Source organism: Phalangium opilio, unplaced genomic scaffold, assembly GCF_054372755.1.
Source record: "Phalangium opilio isolate 3A_F unplaced genomic scaffold, DU_Popi_V2 ptg000041l_1, whole genome shotgun sequence".
Taxonomy (NCBI): domain Eukaryota; kingdom Metazoa; phylum Arthropoda; class Arachnida; order Opiliones; family Phalangiidae; genus Phalangium; species Phalangium opilio.
The window spans coordinates 248,154-262,578 of NW_028324165.1; the positions used below are offsets into that span (position 1 = coordinate 248,154).

Consider the following 14,425-nt stretch of genomic DNA (forward strand, 5'->3'; position numbering starts at 1 on the left):
GATAGAGGTTCGGCTTGAACTGCGAACCCCTTAATGAATCGTCTAAAATAACTTGAGAGTCCCAAAAATCGGCGGACTTCATGTACGTTTCGCGGTTGTGGAAAGTCTCGGACGCATTGAATTTTCCGTTCTCCAGGTCTAATTCCTTTCTCGCTGATGTCGAACCCGAGGTACTCGATGTTGGTTCGCAGGAAGTAACATTTTTTTAAATTCAACGTGAGCTTGGCGCGTCGGAAAACTTTCAATACCTCTTTGAGGTGCTCTAAGCCTTGGCCTTCGTCGATCGAGGGAATTAGCACATCATCTAAGTACGTAAGTGCTATAGCGTATCTAAGTGGTCCGAGCACAGCATTCATCATCCGTTGGAAGACTGCCGGACCGTTGCTCAATCCAAACGGGAGACGTAAAAACTGATAATGTCCGTCTGGTGTACAGAATGCGGTTTTCGGTTGCGATTCCTCAGCTACCGGAATCTGGTAGTAACCGGACATTAAATCTAGACTCGTAAAATATTTGTTACCACGTAAACGTTCTAGCTGGTCGTCAATTAACGGCAAGGGAAAAGCATCCTTTTTCGTAATTCGATTTAGTGCTCGAAAGTCCACGCAAAGGCGTTCGTCGCCCGTTTTTTTCTTGATAATCAAAATTGGACTTGAATACGGAGACGTTGATTCCGTGATTATTCCAGCAGCTAGCAATTCGGAAATTTTTGTGCGTACCTTTTCTCGCTCGCTGTAAGACAGATGGTACGGTCGATACGTGACTGGCGTTGTTGTGGTTAATTCGATGTCCATTAGCGCTTGATCCGTTTTACCAAGTTCCGTTAACTTATCGGCGAAGCAGTCGCGATATTCGTTTAAGGTATTGCATATCCGCTTTTTCGTTTCCGGAGAAGCATTCGGATCGACGTTGATTTCGTTGATGGTGAAGAGCCTCAATTCGTTTCGTTCTATGCTCAGCACATTGGCGTTTTCATTCTCGACGGCGGCTTGGCAAGGTGTCGCTCTTGCTAGATTTTGACCTTTGGCTATGGTCAACTCCGTACCTGAGACATTCATAACTGGCATAGTCGTGTGGCCCTCTTCGATTTGATACACCCCTTTTGGGATGCAGTACTCTGTATTCTCGAACGCTCGAAACTGGCCCTCTACAAAGACATCTTGCTTGTCGATGCTTAGGTCGTCTGTCATCAAATCGATATATCCTACGAATTTAGGAGGGATTACCGTCGCTGCTTTCACCCATAAATTAATAGGTTGCGGTGGGAGGTTAGGAATCTGGATTTTTAACAGTTGGTCGTCTTCTTCCGCGGTCGCATGTTCTTCTTGGAAGAGCCTTAACGTGTTTTGGCGTTTTACTACGGTGACGTTCGGAAGTTCGGTGAGCGGTTGTCCGATGAGTAAGGATATCGTTTGGGACTCATCTGGAACCACGAACAGTTCTACGTTGGCCTTCACTTGGTCTACTTCGATCGTAGCTGTGGTTACTCCTTTTGGCTTCGTCGTACCTTCGCCGTAACCACTGATTACGCAAGTGTCGTTGACTGGTCCGTAGTTTAACGAAATGTTTGCGGCATCGCTTTCCCTAATGAGTACGCATTTGCTACCTTGGTCAATGTAGGACTTGACTGGTTGCCCGTTAACGATAGCATTCTTGAAAAACTTTTCGTTTGTGTCGGTAGCAGGAGTTTCGTTTGTGTCGGTAGCAGAAGTTTCGTTGGGGTCGGTAGTAGGAGCCGTTGTATTGTCGCATATGGTGAGTGCCACTATTTTAACCGCCGTAGTGTCAGGCGTGCTCGGGGGTTTCTTTTCGTTTCGGCAATCTTTTGCGACATGTCCTGGTCGACCGCATCTTTCACATCTAGCTCTTCGCTGAGGTTGGAGACAGTCTTTGGACACATGTCCATAATTACTACAGTTGAAACATAGTGTTTCACCTTTATCGTTATAACGTGGCTTGAATGGTCTCCTTTCGGTACTTCTTGCATTCTCTTTACTTTCGTTTCGTGTTGGCTGGTCAATGCCATGATTAGCAGCGTGTCGTGGGCGATCGTGATGAGGTCGCTTTTTAACTTCTTCCGAATCCGCTAAGTCTAACCTCATTTCGAGCTGCTTCATGCATTGTAATAACTCTGGAGGACTGGCGAACTCTCGGACGCTGAGTGCCGTAATCAACGATTGATCCTTTAGACCCGTTATCAAGTATTCAATCATTGCCTCTTCGGTTAACCCGCATAAACGTGCTTTCGCAATTTTCTCGTGATAATAGCGTTCTAACGTTTCACCTGGTTTTCTTACTCTTTGCTCCATTTCGCGGTGTAGCTTCTGAGTGTTTTTCGCCGATGGGAACCACTTCTTTATCAAAGCGGTCCAGTCGTCCCAAGTGTAGACGTTAGACTCTAATCCTTCAAACCATATTTTCGCTGATCCCTTTAGGCGTGGTAGGGCATAGTTGACTGTTACGCGGTCAGACCATCCATACATTGCTGCCATATCGTTCACCTTTTTTATCCACATCTCTGACGTTTGATGTGGAGAGTGATCAGGATCGAAATCAGGTAAGGTTTTGCCTACATCTCCCCATTGATGATAAGCGACGTTTGTAGGAGGTTGTGGTGGGGCTACGTTTCCTCCTTGCCCTTGGTTCGGTCCGTTATTAACGTTGGCTTGTTGCATAGCTGCCATCGTAGCCGCTACAGCGCTGCTTACTGCGTTCTTTATCGCCTCTTCAAACGCTCCAAGAGAGATAAAATTCGGTGTCTCGTTTGTCCCATGCACTTCTAGAAGTCCTTCGTTCTGATCTCTAGCTTCCTCGTATTGGTCATCAAATGCATCGGCCATCGTGGGAAACTTTGGTTCGTTGTTTCTTTGTTTCGGCATCGTTGTTTAATCTTGATTAAAGGTTCGTTGGATAATCTCGATTAAAATTTCGTTGTATAATCTCGATTAAGAGTTCGTTGGATAATCTCGATTTAAAGTTCGTTGTTTAATCTCGATTAAAAGTTCGTTGCTTAATCTCGATTAAAAGGTTCGTTGTATAATCTCGATTAATAGTTCGTTGTATAATCTCGATTAAAAGGTTCGTTGCAATATTATTGGAACATCATTGACTTAAGCTTGCCCGTTTTCGTAGTTTTCATTGTCCCGTTGAGTTCTCGTTCTCGGACTTTGAAAAAAAACAATATGGCGTCGCCTCGTTGTCCGTTGTTGTCCAAAAAAATATCGGCGGCGTGTCTCTAAGTCGTCATTAGATACTCGTTCTGATCCCACTTCTGAGATATTAGCGTTTCGTTATCGTTGCTTATCGTTAGTAAATAATACGTTCATGTTTGTAATAAAAAAAAGAGGTTTAAGTTTAATAGTTACGATACAAATGAATTTACATGACGAGGCTTAAGTTACATTACGTTGTGATCAGACTCGTATCTACAACGAGAGTGCGTTATCGATTTATCCCTTTCCTCTCCTCGTGGATGGGGAAAGGGGGGGGGGGGTGGAGAATAAAAAAAAAAGAGTTATGTTCAGCGACAGTGTCGCCATCTATCATAGCTAACAATATATAAAAGCTATTTCAAACACGAAACCGGGAAGAATAAAAAATTATCTTGTAAAGTTTCGATAGTGTTTTAGGCCTAAAAATGATTTTCTGTTAGTTTATCTCGCTTCAAGTGTTACTATGGAAACCAAACCTAGATTTGACTTAGCAGAAGTGAGATGAGACTAGAAGTGAAGGGCTCTCGCATTGATAGTAGATCCTGGCACTAGTGAACAAATTTGAAGATTTTATGCCGCTTCCCACGCGCTAAAACTAGAGAGAAAAAAATTGGTCGAGTTCCAAAAACATTTCCTACCCCCTTCCCCTCAACCTAAAGCGGCGGAACACGGACCAGGCTCCTTGAACCTAGTTCGGCCGTCCACCACCGCGACCGTCTCACGTTTTGGAGGGGAAATTCTGAAACCGCCACCAGAGGGCCAACCGTTGGTGTGTTATCAAGAATATTCACTTTCGCCGAGTGAAGAATTTGGTTAGCTCAGTACTTCTGGTCTCATCTCATTTCTGGACTTAGATGTAGAAAATTGTAGTGCGGTATTCTTTGTTTATTATTATTATTATAAGATAATTCATTAAGTTTCATTGAAAGTTTTTAAAAATGTTCGTTTTAAAGCTATTACAGTAAAACCATTATGGATAGAGAAAAATGTTTTTTGAAACTTTAATCTTGATTTTTTTTTTCGATTATAGCTAAATCCAATTATTTGAAATCGTGTCGCAAAGTTTAACAGAAATTTAGTGCTATCTTATGTACAGGGTGTTTCTGATAAGCCTGATTAGGGATAGATGTAATTTTAGAAGCTGGAATGGAGAACAGAGTAATGTGGGCGGGCGTTGGTAGTATAATTCATGAAACTATACTCTATAATTATTTTCTAGTATTTTTAATGCAAATGTAAATGACACTGTACTACTAAAAATATCGGTATCGGTTGAAGTATCGGGATTTGGATCATAGTGAGTAATTATCGGTATCGGTTCATGTTAGCACCGGTATCGGGTTAAGCCTGGTATCGGGTCATCTCTATTAAATACCAAACAGTTAAAGAATTCACCCTTGCAAAGTGCGATGCCCATCTGAAGTTTGTTTAGAACGAAAGAAAACGAAAAGGGTGCATGAGCCTGGGAAGAATCATGTTACATAACTAAAGAATTTTAAGAGGATACAGAGTGTCATCCTTCTATTACCTCCTTCTGATATAAGTCACTTTAAATCTCAAAATGAAACTTGAAAAAGTAAAAACCAGCTGCAATGATCTAGTTTCTAGGGGCATATGCATATGAAGGAATGTATTCTAGGAGAGCGATAGCTCTCTTAGATAAGACTTCATACCGACTTTAATGTATAAGGATGGTTTTTTGATTGGTTATAACTTTTTTTGTATCGTATTAACTGCTTTGAAAAAATTCCACAGAACTACAATTCGGGCCCTAAATATGTGGTTAAAATTTCAAAAAGAGCCATCCATTAGTTTTTCTTATAAAAAATAAAGTTGTTAAGGGTGGTTTTCATTTCCATAAAAATAATCATAGATTTTGACGAAAACCTCGAAATTTTCCCATAGAAATAACATGGGAAAATATTTTACAGATAACCATCTTGTTGTAGCCGTCATGATATAACTATACGTTTGTTTGATTTGAAAACGGTTTTAAACGAAAGCCTCATATTTAGTATTTGTGCTTTCCAGCTTTCATTGATTAATTTTCAGTTTAAGTATGTTTAATTTTAAATTTTCCAAAATTACCCCAATCTGCGTTATTTAAGCATGGATAGACTGATTTACTAGAAAATATCAGCGCGACCAAAATTGGCCTTTTTTTGCGTTTAGTTGCGTCATAATAATCCGATTGTTTTTACCTCTCCGAGTGACGTATGTGACGGAGAGGTTCTGTAACGATCGTGTGTGTGTGTGTGTCTGTTGTTACACCCACGTGACCGCGTTCGCAGTTTCCAAATCGGAACAAACGTGTTCGCCATTTCCGAACTGCTTTCACAGTCACGGAAATAGCTCCTCTACTTGAGTTCTCACACCACCATCTTCTGGTCTTTGTCCATCCCAAACGGACACCAGTATGTACTTACTGGCTTCTAATCACCACCATCTTTTGATCTTCGTCCATCCCACATGGATACCAGTCTGTACATACTGGCTTCTAATCACCACCATCTATTGATCTTCGTCCATCCCACTTGGACACCAGTCTGTACATTCTGGCTTCTAAACACCACCATCTACTGGTCTTCCGTCTATTCCACATAGACACCAATCTGTCTCATTGGCTTCTACTCCATTATCATCGTTTGATTTTAGGATATACGCGGCGATCAGCTAGGGTTACGAGAAACGTTTAACCTCCCTAAGGTGGGATCGCCACCAAAGGTTTTCGCAATTGCGCTTTTTCCTTACTATTATAATGGAAACGAATCGTATATATACCCCAAAATGTGAAGAAAGCGGGCAAGAGGGGTACCCTTCACTTTAAACGTCAATATTTGCAAAGTTTGAGATGATAATAGGTATAACTTTATTTTAAACGATTTAACTATTATTAATGTTAATTATTGAAGACCTAAATAATTAAAAATTATTATATTTATTTAAATATTAAAGATAATCTTGTTTCTCAACTCAAAATGAATACGGAAAGAGTTAAAAAGCTGTCTATGTTTTTGTCTGTGTGTGTCCGTCCATTGTTACACTAGTGCGTCGCGTTAGCAGTTAGACTTGTGTTTATGTGTTAAGAAATCATACAGAACCTTAATATTCCCTTTTTCCATAATATAAAGTGAATATGTGGAAGTATTTTTCGTAATTATGATGCATTTAGTACTTTTGTAGCTTTAAAGCTCTGTTTCATTTTGATATTCCAAATATTTTTTTTAATATTGTTATTTGAAATGGCTGTTTATATATTACTTAAGCTATACTACATCTGTATATAGAATAATCCTTGGTTTAGTGATTTCATGAAGAAAACTAAGACCTAGACTCCGGCGGGTATATTAAGTATCATCCGTAATAGGCTTAGTGAAACAAAGAGTAAATAATTGAGTCCTGAGGTGAAGTAAACTTTGGGCTTTGATTTTCGTGTCTCAAATGAAGAGACATCAACGGTAGGGATGTCAACTTCCCAGAAAAAAACCGGTTTTCGGTTAACCGGTATATTTAAATGGCCGGTTAAACCGATTCAAAAAACTGGCCAAAAAAACCGGTTTTTCAAAAAACCGGTTTTTAACCGGTCGTTTATGATAAATGTTGAAATTACGTAAACTCAAGACCAAATACTAGTACCGGGTAGTTAGTACCAATAGGCGTTAAGTAATGCCGTTTTCCATTGGCATTCTAGAATAGGCCAATGAAAAATTACTCGATAGATGGAGTAATTTTCTTGGAGTGAGAACGAAACTTCCTTTAAAATTGCTTTATACGCATCTATGTCTCCTTTGATATTGTTCCATGGTGGTAGATTGTTAGCAGCCAACCGAAGCTAAGTAACATTAAGTGACAAAAAGGAAAAACTTTTAATTTTGTGAATTTAAAAAAACCGATTCGGTTTTCGGTTTTTATTTTAAAAAACCGATTAAAACCGAAGAATTAAAAAACCGGAAAAAACCGGTGCTCCGGAATTGAAAAAACCGGTTTTCGGTTAAACCGGGCGGTTTTTGACATCCCTAATCAACGGTTCAGAGTGAGCCAAAAGTTTAATAATCAGTTTAAGATTTTATAATAGAAGAAAAGATCATGGTGGCAATTAGAATAGTAAAAGGGCTAATGGTAAACGGGTAGTAGCTACAGACTTTTTATTCTCTTTATGGTATGCATTGACTATTAGTGCGTCTAACTACAATTTAGCTTTGGTGTTATGTAACGTTAACATCCATGTTGGCAAACTAAGAATATTGTTGAGGTGAGACGAGACGATAGTGTTTACACTGCAAACCAGTTGTGAATGTAGCTATCAGAATATACGGTAAACAGCTGAAGCGTAGACTTCATTTCCAGATCTTTTCCCCATTGACTGATTTCCATGTGTCCAAGATTTATCCTTATTGGATGTAAAATGTCGTCTGCTTTACTGTATTTTTCGCTATGCTTGGAATACTGCTTCAATATTTCGTAAATTTTTACTTCAAAAAAGAGAAATAATTCCATATCTAGGTAAATTAGTTTGTAGTAGTAGACCTCTTGACTCGGAGAGGTAAAATTTTGGTTTTCCCAACTTGTTTCTTAATGCCTTTTGGTTGAAATGGCCTATCGATTAGGGATGTCAAAAACCGCCCGGTTTAACCGAAAACCGGTTTTTTCAATTCCGGAGCACCGGTTTTTTCCGGTTTTTTAATTCTTCGGTTTTAATCGGTTTTTTAAAATAAAAACCGAAAACCGAATCGGTTTTTTTAAATTCACAAAATTAAAAGTTTTTCCTTTTTGTCACTTAATGTTACTTAGCTTCGGTTGGCTGCTAACAATCTACCACCATGGAACAATATCAAAGGAGACATAGATGCGTATAAAGCAATTTTAAAGGAAGTTTCGTTCTCACTCCAAGAAAATTACTCCATCTATCGAGTAATTTTTCATTGGCCTATTCTAGAATGCCAATGGAAAACGGCATTACTTAACGCCTATTGGTACTAACTACCCGGTACTAGTATTTGGTCTTGAGTTTACGTAATTTCAACATTTATCATAAACGACCGGTTAAAAACCGGTTTTTTGAAAAACCGGTTTTTTTGGCCAGTTTTTTGAATCGGTTTAACCGGCCATTTAAATATACCGGTTAACCGAAAACCGGTTTTTTTCTGGGAAGTTGACATCCCTACTATCGATAGTGAGATAAGACTGCTTTAATATTGCCGCCGTGACAAATTACCCCGTTTGTGGCCGCCATTTTTTTAAGGGGAAAAAAATTTGAGAGTGGGTCCTTTTTCGTTGCCATTTTCATATTTGCTCATGGATGGATTTTAAATATAATATAAAGTAGGTTTCAAGCTTTAATATAAGCCTAATTTCATAATTTTCCACCTTTTTATTGTCCCACAATCTATTTCTAAACTTGGCACTTTCTTTAAGGCGGTGAAATTGCGCTAAGCCTTGGCTTACCGTTAATTTTTGCCATTTATAAAAATGTTTACCTCTTGTTGTTACTTCGCCTTCTCGTATCGTCGTATTTTTAAAATTTAGACTTTGAAAGTAGTGCTTAGTTTTCTTAAATATTACTTAATTGTATAAAATTTCAATATTATAATTGCCTAAAACGTCCGTATTAACGAATTCAATGTTTTTTGTTGAAGGGACGCGCCTTGCATTTGAATTTCGTTCCCTCGAAACTACCCCCTTTAAGAGACCGGCCGCCGGAGGCTTTTTCTTTTACGCCCTCTCGGTGGGAGACCCTAATTTGCATAGAAATTTTTTACAAACTTTTTTTACAAACTTGCATATCACCCTAGCGTCGAACCCCTCGAAAAAAGTTTGCAAACCATAATCTAGTTTGCATATCAAATTTTACAAACTTGCATATCACTTTTTACAAACTCGCCTATAATTGGCTAATCGACTAAAAATTGTAAAAGGTCAAAGGTAATATAACATTCGTCGTCTGCTTAGAAGTAAATGAAACAATTATAAAGAAAACAACAGAGTTAAGTTAGAAAATGATTCATTAGTTGTTTTTTTTTCCTTTCCTAATCTTAAATGATACTTGAATATTTCTCAAAGGTAAAAAATTGTCATAATATTCTTTCTACTATAAGAACACTAATAATTTACCATTTTAGTATAGAACTATTTCATATGTAAGAAAATGCGAAAAAGGTCCCTTACAAATGGTAGGAAACTATTACTAAAATTAATTAATAATTAATTCTAATCGTAGTCTATCATTTCCCCCCCAGAAAACCCATGCATATCGTTTTGATTTTTTACAAACTTTCTTGCATATCATTTTCATATTTTGACAAAAATCCAGTTTTCCCTATTTGAAATGGTACGAAACTATTACTAAAATTAATTAATAATTAATTCTAATGGTAATTTATCATTTTCCCCCCAGAAAACCCATGCATATCGTTTTGATTTTTTACAAACTTTCTTGCATATCATTTTCATATTTTCCGAAAAATCCAGTTTTCCCTATTTGAAATGGTACGAAACTATTACTAAAATTAATTAATAATTAATTCTAATGGTAATTTATCATTTTCCCCCCCAGAAAACCCATGCATATCGTTTTGATTTTTTACAAACTTTCTTGCATATCATTTTCATATTTTGACAAAAATCCAGTTTTCCCTATTTGAAATGGTACGAAACTATTACTAAAATTAATTAATAATTAATTCTAATGGTAATTTATCATTTTCCCCCCAGAAAACCCATGCATATCGTTTTGATTTTTTACAAACTTTCTTGCATATCATTTTCATATTTTGACAAAAATCCAGTTTTCCCTATTGGAAATGGTAGGAAACTATTACTAAAATTAATTAATAATTAATTCTAATGGTAATTTATCATTTTCCCCCCAGAAAACCCATGCATATCGTTTTGATTTTTTACAAACTTTCTTGCATATCATTTTCATATTTTCCGAAAAATCCAGTTTTCCCTATTTGAAATGGTACGAAACTATTACTAAAATTAATTAATAATTAATTCTAATGGTAATTTATCATTTTCCCCCCAGAAAACCCATGCATATCGTTTTGATTTTTTACAAACTTTCTTGCATATCATTTTCATATTTTGACAAAAATCCAGTTTTCCCTATTTGAAATGGTACGAAACTATTACTAAAATTAATTAATAATTAATTCTAATGGTAATTTATCATTTTCCCCCCAGAAAACCCATGCATATCGTTTTGATTTTTTACAAACTTTCTTGCATATCATTTTCATATTTTGACAAAAATCCAGTTTTCCCTATTTGAAATGGTACGAAACTATTACTAAAATTAATTAATAATTAATTCTAATCGTAATCTATCATTTTTTATTAGTTACCATTTTCTTAGTATTTAATGGGAAAAAAATCAAGAAATCGATTTTGCAGATACTTTTTCTTCTACAAAACCTTTTTTTTTTAAAAGTTGTACTATATTAACCTCTACAATTAAATAATGATTTTTTCGAGCTAACATTTATCATTTTCATAGTTTTTCATGGGAAATTATCTAGGCCTAGTAGATATATTTGTAAAATTTTACAATTTTCCTGTAGAAGGCCCCTCCCTGCCTTTGACTGCATGTAAGAGCTATGGGCATTTAACATGGAGTGCCATTACTCTGGTGAAATGTTTTGTAGCACATATTTTGTTCTACATGTTTCTATGTCAGCCAATAGGAACTCAAGAATTTTGCAAACTCCATAATTTAGTTTACATGTATGTATATCAAAGCCATGTCTCTCATGGGTTTATTAGAGTGGGTGTTTTTGTGTGTCTGTTAATGTTTTTTTGAATATGGTAGTTTCTCTACGGAAATGGTACTAATTTGTCTCTAAATTTAGTTAATAATTATTACTAATTACTGATCCTTAATATAATTATAATTGAACTTTTCAATTATTTAAACCTCGATTTCGACACTTTGGCTACCTAAAAACAAGGAGAAAAAAATCCTCAACTTTTATCGCTTTAATAATTATTATAAGAAAGTCGTCAAACACCTTATCAGTCACGATACTAATCCTAATTACAACGATTTATTAAGTTTAATCCACACATTTGTGCTACCAGACTTGCTCCACAGATGGCGAGAATGCATGCATTATTTGAAACATATTTTCAATTTTTAATTCCTAAGCCTTGTCTATCCTTATGGCGGGCGTTTCAAAATATTCTGAACTTTAGTCAGACGCCTGGGTATCGGGTGGTTTTCAACCAGTCCTGTGGAAATTAGTTTAAATTATCGATTTGAGACAACTAATCACGATAAAAAACTACCTATTCAACCACTATAATAATTATTCCACGATATTTTAAAATGTAGACATTGTAATTTTATCAAGAAAGTCAGGGATTTTAGATTTATACTCTATCTGATCTCGTAATGTTAATCTCTGTGAAGTTTAACAATAGTAGGTCACTATGTTTCTCGCAAGTTAGACCCAAGGTTTCCCGAACATTTTTCACAACATATCTCATACAGCTCTAGCAATGGCTGAAAAGGTATGGTATCTCATTTCTCGTAGGGTGAAGTTTAAAGGGGCTAACCGGCGCTGTTGGGGTGAAGTCCGCCCTTAGTTCAGGGGGAAAACACCCAGCTCTTTGGCCATAAGAAAAGGCGCCACCGTCGCGGTGGGCGGGTGAGCAATATGCTAACCAACAGTTTGACCCCCCCCCTTTACCCCAACAGCTCCGGCCAGCCCCTTTAATTAACAAATTTGTATGTTTCAAAAAGAAAACTATTCTTAAACCATTTGGGCCTACTTTTTATCTTGCTGAGAGCCAGGTTCCCGGTTCATGTCATTGGTGATCTATACATATCCTTTGGTTCTTACATTCCGTTTTCGCTAATATGTTGAATTTACTGTTTTGGAGGCCCACGGACAGTTGACGGTAAATAATTCACTGTCCATGGGAGACCGCAAAAATCCGAGATGGCGTTCTTACAGTACTGTTTTAATCCTCGCAGCGAATAAACCATATAGAGGAATTTACTAACACTTTACCTTAAATAAAGTTACAAGAAATTCGTGTTGTTACTGACCGTCATTAAACACTGGAGTTGCATTGTATGATTCCTTGATAAGCTTTATTCAGGGTGTTCGTGATAATTTGAAAAATTTGAAATAATGGCTCAGCTCACAAAAGAGATAATTTACAAAAGTAACGAAGAAAGGGGAAAAAACTTAAACTGTTCTTTGATGAAGGCACAGGAAAGAACAAGGCGACCCAAGGGCTGGGCTCGTAATAATAGCCACATCGTAGCGTACTTGACAGGCGTACAGAAAATTTGAGTGAATACCCCCTCGATGCCCTACCTTAACTGTTTTAAAATTATTATTTCATTTTTACCTCTCCGAGTGACTTATGTCACGGAGAGGTTCTAATTTCGACGTGTCTGTCTGTCTGTGTGTCAGTCTGTTGTTATTGACTTACACCCCAGGGGAGTTTTCAAATCGGAGCAAACGTTTTCCCAAATTCCTGACCGGAAATTTGAAAAATTGTATTCCACTTACAATGCGTATTACTCCATTGTCTGTTCTACACCCCTATCCTCCGGTCTTTTGTCCATCCCACATGGACACCACTCTGTACTTACTGGCTTCTAAACACCATCATCATCTGGTCTTTTGTCCATCCCACATGGACACCAGTCTGTACGTACTGGCTTCTACACCACCATCATTTAGTCTTTTGTCCATCCCACATGGACACCAGTCTGTACACCTGGCTTCTAACACCACCATCATTTAGTCTTTTGTCCATCCCACATGGACACCAGTCGGTACACCTGGCTTCTAACACCACCATCTTCTGGTCTTTGTTTTTGTCCATCCCACATGGACACCAGTCTGTACACCAGGCTTCTACTCCATCATCATCCTTAAGGTTAAGACATACGTGGCGATCGGCCAGGGTTACGAGAAACGTCTGGCGTCCCAATGGCGGGGCTTCCACCAAAGGTTCGCGCAATTGCGCTGTTCTTATCCATAGCTGCGATTCGCAACCCTTATATACTACCATAAGTTTATCATGCCTCTAAGTACACAAATATGGGTTACAACTGGGCATCTTCTGCAGGCTACTGTGACGTCAGAACTCGTATAGCGCTAAGATCCCAAGAGGGGAAAATTTTGAAATTACTGTCGCGGTGCAGCCACCACGCGGTCGAGACGATTACTAAATTGGTCTCATGAAAGAAAAATCATCCCATGGAATAAAGGAGATTTTTACGTTTCGTATAGGCAGGCATTGGGAGGGGGAACGAATTTTACTTAAGCAACCCCAAAATCCCTCTCTCTCTTGAGATAAAGGCGGTTTCAGTCCCGAAACATTCTAAAAGGGATAAAAGAAACGCTAGGCTAGGCGGTACAATTTTGTATTGAAGTTGAGGTGATAAATGATACGGAGAGAGTATAGGGTTTCATTAAAGGGAGCCAGACAAACACTATTTCCATAGGAGTAGCTGCCATTTGTAAAGTTTTAGGATTGGTCTTTACTCGAAAGTCGAAATTATTTGCAAGTTTTTTAGTTTTAAAATTTTATGTTTATTTTCATTTTAAACGCCCGGGTTTGGTTTGGGGGCTCGCTACTTTATCGCAATAGCTTCTTCGACTTCAACATGCGATCTGACGCTCTAAAGAGCATCGGGGTTTTTCAATAAAGAAGAGAGAAAAAAGGAGGTGGGGGAGTGAAATGTCGAGGGTATTACTAGAGGTTAGTGCTCTAAAAGGGTTAAGCCCCGGGTTGAATTTATTCTCCCCGTTTTTGGTGAGCAAAGGTGTTTCTTTTGTAGGATTTCATGGAAAGTTTCAACACCATTTCTCTACTTAGAGGCATGATAAACTTATGATACTACCTATTTGAGTATGGCGAAACAACAGTCGTATCCTTCAATTCAAACGTCAATATTAGTCAAGTCTCTCAAGAATGTTTAATTGTTCTTTTTAAAAAGGATGTAACGCTGAATAAGGTGAATAACTAACGAAGAAAATTTATTATAATAATTATATTTATTTTAATATTTAAGATAATCATGTCTCTCAACTCAAAATTAATACGGAAAGGGTAAAACAGCAGTCTATGTGTTTGTCTGTGTGTGTCTGTCCGTTGTTAAATTAGTACACCGCGTTAGCAGTTCGCCTCGTGTTCATGTGTAAAGAAATCCTACAGAACCTTAATATTCCCTTTTTCCATAATATTAA

General features: G+C 37.6%; 1 long non-coding RNA gene across 4 annotated transcripts; it reads left to right on the forward strand.

Moving 5' to 3' along the window:
• Positions 1 to 8,944: 8,944 nt before the first annotated feature.
• On the forward strand, positions 8,945 to 14,085 carry LOC149679144 (uncharacterized). 4 transcript variants are annotated; one of them, XR_016365677.1, is made up of 10 exons: positions 8,945 to 9,272; positions 9,332 to 9,382; positions 9,449 to 9,540; positions 9,607 to 9,698; positions 9,766 to 9,857; positions 9,924 to 10,015; positions 10,082 to 10,173; positions 10,240 to 10,331; positions 10,398 to 10,489; positions 10,555 to 11,068. It is a non-coding gene; the product is annotated as an uncharacterized LOC149679144 (long non-coding RNA). The 4 variants fall into 4 exon arrangements; XR_016365676.1 differs by having other exon boundaries at positions 9,766 to 10,015; positions 10,555 to 11,071; XR_016365679.1 differs by lacking the exons at positions 9,766 to 9,857; positions 9,924 to 10,015 and having other exon boundaries at positions 10,555 to 14,085.
• The last annotated feature ends 340 nt before the right edge of the window (positions 14,086 to 14,425 follow it).